The 7,053-nt window shown below is 38.6% G+C and overlaps 2 protein-coding genes across 5 annotated transcripts in view; both read right to left on the reverse strand.

Annotated features, from left to right (window-relative positions):
* Positions 1-7,053, reverse strand: part of LOC134674577 (flotillin-2) — a 352,073-nt gene that overhangs the window by 273,562 nt on the left and 71,458 nt on the right. The window lies entirely within an intron of this gene.
* LOC134674549 (uncharacterized) overlaps positions 1-7,053 on the reverse strand; it is a 420,725-nt gene that overhangs the window by 191,399 nt on the left and 222,273 nt on the right. The gene's annotated exons all lie outside the window — the stretch shown is intronic.

A 7,053-nucleotide genomic window follows, 5' to 3' on the forward strand; every position in this document is an offset into this window, starting at 1 on the left:
TGGTAATACGTAATAAGCAAATGTAAAACATCGTGGGTGGACAAGCGTCCTAAAACAGACAAAATTACTTTTTTCGGTATGTTTAGAGTAAAAACATAAATATGTAAATTAAATGGGCGGGCACATATATTACTGAAATGAGATAGTATAGGAAAATACGTCACGATGACGCGATAATGTATGGTGTTTCTTTATCATACCGATAAAAAAACACCATACATTATCGCGTCTAATTATCTAACAGGATAGAGAAAAGGATTAGGTATACCTACTAAATACGATATGATACAGTTACAAGGCCGATGACTCTCAATCGACCTCATAAAAAGCTCTTAACTCTTAGCTCTTAACTGAAATGGAATGAGGAATAACTCAAAGGAAAATGGGATGATGGAATTTGTATATCGTCGGGTGACAAGCAAAAGTCACTAAGTACTATCAAAAAATTAAAGTAACAATGCACTTTATTACACTTGTAACACGGTTTATTGTCCAATACTCGTAATTTCAATGGTGTTAGTTAGTGACTTTTGCTTGTCACCCGACGATATATTATGTACTTTGACATTTGTATATATTCCTTTTTAATTTGTATGTATTTCTAATTTTATTGTGTAATTAAGTATTGTATATTTTGATATGTGTTTTTGACATTAAAGATATTGAATTGAATTGAATGAGCGGTGCTTGGAATTGGAACTTTAGAACGAATTAGGAAATTCCCATAAGAATTATAGTTGTTCACGTGGTTAATGGGGCCCTCTGATTACCAGTTCGCCGGACGAAATCAGCCTGTCAGTTGTTCGGACCTGTCAAATTTTGCGTTTAAAGGGGCCCACTGATTACCAGTTCGCCGGACGAAATCAGCCTGTCAGTTGTTCGGACCTGTCAAATTTTGCGTTTAAAGGGGCCCACTGATTACCAGTTCGCCGGACGAAATCAGCCTGTCAGTTGTTCGGACCTGTCAAATTTTGCGTTTAAAGGGGCCCACTGATTACCAGTTCGCCGGACGAAATCAGCCTGTCAGTTGTTCGGACCTGTCAAATTTTGCGTTTAAAGGGGCCCACTGATTACCAGTTCGCCGGACGAAATCAGCCTGTCAGTTGTTCGGACCTGTCAAATTTTGCGTTTAAAGGGGCCCACTGATTACCAGTTCGCCGGACGAAATCAGCCTGTCAGTTGTTCGGACCTGTCAAATTTTGCGTTTAAAGGGGCCCACTGATTACCAGTTCGCCGGACGAAATCAGCCTGTCAGTTGTTCGGACCTGTCAAATTTTGCGTTTAAAGGGGCCCACTGATTACCAGTTCGCCGGACGAAATCAGCCTGTCAGTTGTTCGGACCTGTCAAATTTTGCGTTTAAAGGGGCCCACTGATTACCAGTTCGCCGGACGAAATCAGCCTGTCAGTTGTTCGGACCTGTCAAATTTTGCGTTTAATTTGGCTGATATCGTCCGGCGATATAGGCGTTTTCTGTAAACGATTTTCTGTAGTCTAGATCATACATTCATGTTCGTTTTTTTGTTCCGTAGATACATTCTTGTTTGTTTCGTAGGGACATTCTTGTTATTGGCAATTACTGCACTTGAAAACAAAAACAAAAGCAGCGCGCAAACGGATCTTTAGCAAGGAATTCGCGTTATGTTATGAACGAACCCAGCGCGATCAAGACGGGTTCCCACTACGGTAAAACCATACAATTTTGGCAGTAGATAAAATTTAACAGAGGTTGCTTAGTTTTATGAATAAGGGGGTAATCGTTAACAGGAGTAATCAAACCACGAATCAATCAATACACCGGGCTTTTTATCCGTGATGAATTGTGCATGATTATATAACAATGGGAAAATTTACCTTACAGGGCAAAAATGGATGATTTTACGGTACTATTAAATATCTATTTACTCGGGAGTAGCGAGTTCGATTCTCGCACGGGCGTTAACATTCCTTTTGTATATAAAAAATGTTAATAACGCATACTGCCGTGTCACGCGCATCTCATGTACAGTCGACGTCAAAGATATGTTTACATTTTCCGCCTTATTACAAAGGGGTAAGGTGCAAAAGTGTAAACATATCTTTGACGTCGACTGTACTTATCTTTAAAAGTTGAGTTTCGAGATAATTACGTTTAAAGTTTTAAAGATTCAAATGCTGTTATCGTTGACGGTTCATCGTATTTTTTTAACCGACTTCCATTTCATAGAAGGAGGAGGTTCTGTATTCGGTTGTGGCTATTTTTTTTTTTTTTCTATGTACGTTCACCGATTACTCCGACATCCGTAGTCCGATTTGAGTAATTCTTTTTTTGTTTGAAAGGAGCTACCTCCGAGTTGGTCCCATTTTAATTTGGTTCTGTTCTGATGATGGGATCCATGAGGAATTGAGGGAACTCCTCAATTTTTAAAGGCACATGCATGGTGATTTGGGTGTTTTCTTAAGCAACTCGAGCATTTTCTCCCGAAAACCACCATTTTGATGAAGTAGACCTGATGATGATGATTGTTTTGATGATAATGATGATGATTTATTAAATGTAGTATGTTCAGCGATTACTCCGGCACCTGTGATCCGATTTGAGTAATTCTTTTTTTGTTTGGAAAGAGTTGCCTCCAAGGTGTTTCCGTATTATTTTTGGTTCTGGTCTGATGATGGAATCCATGGGGAATTGAGGGAACTCCTCAGTTTTTAAAGGCACGTGTAAAGTGATTTCGGTGTTTTCTAAAGTAACTCGAGCATTTGCTTCCGAACACCGCCAATTTGATGTAGTGCAAGTGTAGCCTTACAACGAGTTTGACATTGACATATTCGCTAAGTTAGCGACGCTAACGTCTTCGTAACTTACTTTTTATGCATCTCGCTCGCACTAATATGCCAGTACGAGCGAGATGCAAAGAAAGTAAGTTACACACACGCTAGCGAATAAATCAATGTCAAACTCTTGGTAAGCTGGTAAGGCTACTGATCGGGGGTTAGGGTTAGGAGTTAAGGGGTCGGGGATTAAGGGGTCGGGTAATGGTGGTTGAAGGGGTGCTGGTTCAGGGCCGAGGGGTAGGTACATGGATCAGGGGTTGATACGCTATGAGGTTGAGTGATCGGGGGGGTTGAGGGATTGGGTCAGTGGCGGGGCAGAGGGTGGATTTAGTGTAGTGACAGGAATTATAATTTCCCAGACGGACTCGAGAAAATTCCAGATTACATATTTATTAAAGTAGATACACGAATTTAGTGTTAATCATTATGTTGTTTTTCATTCACGCGTCGCGCTATTAACAATGCGTTAAAACTAAAAATGGATAAATAAAAACTTTTTACAAAAAAAAGAAAACCGACTTCAAAAAGGATGAAATAAAATATTATCCTTTTTAAGTCTATGCGTTACCAACTGATATGTTTGAAGTCGGTGCCAAGCCAAGTAGTAAAGAATACCCGTTAAAAATAATCAGCTTTATGACTATAAATCCCATTAGAACTGTACCATTAGAACTATTATAAATGTGTAAGTAATTCTGTCTGCCTGTTTGTCGCCTTTTCATGGCTTAACAACTGAACCGCTTTAGGTGAAATTTGGCAAGAACGTAAATTCCTTGAATTGTTTAATATTTTGAAATGTAGTCCTCTGAATAAGGGACGGGAAATAACTTCAGTCCCAATCCCACGCTTGCGTGCCGACAAACATGGTACCTACGGACTGTGCCAAGAAGGTTTGATCGTGTGTTCTGAGGCGTGTTCTTAGGTACAGTCGTCGTCAAAGATATGTATTATACACTTTTGCACCTTACTCCTTTGTAATAAGACGAAACGTGTAAACATATTTTTAACGTCGACTGTACCTACAGAAAGTACGTTCATTGTAAGGCAATCCAACGTACATCCTTATCGAATCGCACCAAAATCATGGCATGCTTCAAAAGTTGGCTTGGCACCGACTTCAAACATATCAGTTGGTAACGCATAGACTTAAAAAGGATAATATTTTATTTCATCCTTTTTGAAGTCGGTTTTCTTTTTTTTGTAAAAAGTTTTTATTAACCGACTTCCATTTCATAGAAGGAGGAGGTTCTGTATTCGGTTGTGGCTATTTTTTTTTTTTTTTCTATGTACGTTCACCGATTACTCCGACATCCGTAGTCCGATTTGAGTAATTCTTTTTTTGTTTGAAAGGAGCTACTTCCGAGTTGGTCCCATTTTAATTTGGTTCTGTTCTGATGATGGATCCATGAGGAATTGAGGGGACTCCTCAATTTTTAAAGGCACATGCATGGTGATTTGGATGTTTTCTTAAGCAACTCGAGCATTTTCTCCCGAAAACCACCACTTTGATGAAGTAGACGTGATGATGATGATTGTTTTGATGATAATGATGATGATTTATGAAATGTAGTATGTTCAGCGATTACTCCGGCACCTGTGATCCGATTTGAGTAATTCTTTTTTTGTTTGGAAGGAGTTGCCTCCAAGGTGTTTCCAAATTATTTTTGGTTCTGGTCTGATGATGGAATCCATGAGGAATTGAGGGAACTCCTCAGTTTTTAAAGGCACGTGTAAAGTGATTTCGGTGTTTTCTATAGTAACTCGAGCATTTGCTTCCGAACACCGCCAATTTGATGTAGTGCAAGTGTAGCCTTACCACGAGTTTGACATTGACATATTCGCTAAGTTAGCGACGCTAATGTCTTCGTAACTTACTTTTTATGCATCTCGCTCGCACTAATATACCAGTACGAGCGAGATGCAAAGAAAGTAAGTTACACACACGCTAGCGAATAAATCAATGTCAAACTCTTGGTAAGCTGGTAAGGCTACTGATCGGGGGTTAGGGTTAGGAGTTAAAGGGGTCGAGTAATGGTGGTTGAAGGGCGTGAGGGATTGGGTCAGTGGCGGGGCGGAGGATGGATTTAGTGTAGTGACGAACTCGAGAAAATTCCAGATTACATATTTATTAAAGTAGATACACGAATTTAGTGTTAATCATGATGTTGTTTTTCATTCACGCGTCGCGGTATTAACAATGCGTTAAAACTAAAAATGGAAAAATAAAAACTTTTTACAAAAAAAAGAAAACCGACTTCAAAAAGGATGAAATAAAATATTATCCTTTTTAAGTCTATGCGTTACCAACTGATATGTTTGAAGTCGGTGCCAAGCCAAGTAGTAAAGAATACCCGTCAAAAATAATCACCTTTATGACTATAAATCCCATTAGAACTGTACCATTAGAACTATTATAAATGTGTAAGTAATTCTGTCTGCCTCTTTGTCGCCTTTTCATGGCTAAACAACTGAACCGCTTTAGGTGAAATTTGGCAAGAACGTAAATTCCTTGAATTGTTTTATATTTTGAAATGTAGTCCTCTGAATAAGGGACGGGAAATAACTTCAGTCCCAATCCCACGCTTGCGTGCCGACAAACATGGTACGGACTGTGCCAAGAAGGTTTGATCGTGTGTTCTTAGGTACAGTCGACGTCAAAGATATGTATTATACACTTTTGCACCTTACTCCTTTGTAATAAGACGAAAAGTGTAAACATATTTTTAACGTCGACTGTACCTACAGAAAGTACGTTCATTGTCGTCGTGTAAGGCAATCCAACGTACATCCTTATCGAATCGCACCTAAATCATGGTATGCTTCAAAAGTTGGCTTGGCACCGACTTCAAACATATCAGTTGGTAACGCATAGACTTAAAAAGGATAATATTTTATTTCATCCTTTTTGAAGTCGGTTTTCTTTTTTTTGTAAAAAGTTTTTATTTATTTTTCTAATCTACATGTAGGAAATATGGTCACAGAATACGCCCTTTAATTTTTTTTTTTCGCGTAATTGAATAGTTTTCATTTTATTCGAATTAAATGGTTCCGCATGATCAACTCTTCCATACTATAATGGTCACACGAAGTCATGTAATGTAAGTCAAGTTACATGACATACGCGTGATCAAACGTGACACGTATTACTTGACCAATATTGTTGTGGTATAAACCAAGCGCTCGGTCTGTCATGCCTAATGCCTAACCCCGGCAACTTAAGAAACGATGGTGATATTTTGGCTGTGTCAGTCATGCAACTCAAGTTAACTGAGTTGTGCCTGACGCCATAGGAAAAAAAAGCGGCCAAGTGCGAGTCGGACTCGCCCATGAAGGGTTCCGTAGCAGCAAGTAACATAATAAAATTGCGGTTTACGATTTATGACGATTAAAAAAAAACTACTTACTAGATCTCGTTCAAACCAATTTTCGGTGGAAGTTTGCATGGTAATGTACATCATATGCAACGGAGTTGATAGAAGTCGCCGTGGCCGAATCGGCCGTGGAGTTATTATTATTATATTTTTTTTAGTTTTATCATTGTCTTATTTTAGAAGTTACAGGGGGGGGACACATTTTACCACTTCGGAAGTGTCTCTCGCGCAAACTATTCAGTTTAGAAAGAAAAATGATATTAGAAACCTCAATATCATTTTTGAAGACCTATCCATAGATACCCCACGCGTATGGGTTTGATGAAAAATTTCTATTTTTGTGTGAAAATCTTAATGCGGTTCACAGAATACATTTACTTACCAAGTTTCAACAGTATATTAGTTCTTATATTTTCGGAAAAAAGTGGCTGTGACATACGGACGGACAGACAGACAGACATGACGAATCTATAAGGGTTCCGTTTTTTGCCATTTGGCTACGGAACCCAAAAAAATGAAGTTACATGAGTTAGTCATATGCCTTTCTCAGTAAATAATGAAGATTTTCAAAATTTTCTTTTAGAAGATATATCTTGGTTTTTAAGACGATTTAGACTGGTTATCCGTAACTCATGTAACTCGAGTTAACGGAGTTGGGCGTGACACGGCAGCATATGAATATACAGATATATTCATTCTTTAATAGTATTTTAATGCAATGGTCGACAAATACAGCCCATAAAACTGATTGAAAGATTGTTTTTGTCCACAGAACTAATAATAAGTTTAATGTATTATTTTCCGTGTTTGTGTCCCAAGATCATTTTGAGCAGCGGAACCCAAAAGTCGGTATTTCGCGTGACGTGCATA

This window comes from Cydia fagiglandana, chromosome 20, assembly GCF_963556715.1.
Source record: "Cydia fagiglandana chromosome 20, ilCydFagi1.1, whole genome shotgun sequence".
In the NCBI taxonomy this organism is placed as follows: domain Eukaryota; kingdom Metazoa; phylum Arthropoda; class Insecta; order Lepidoptera; family Tortricidae; genus Cydia; species Cydia fagiglandana.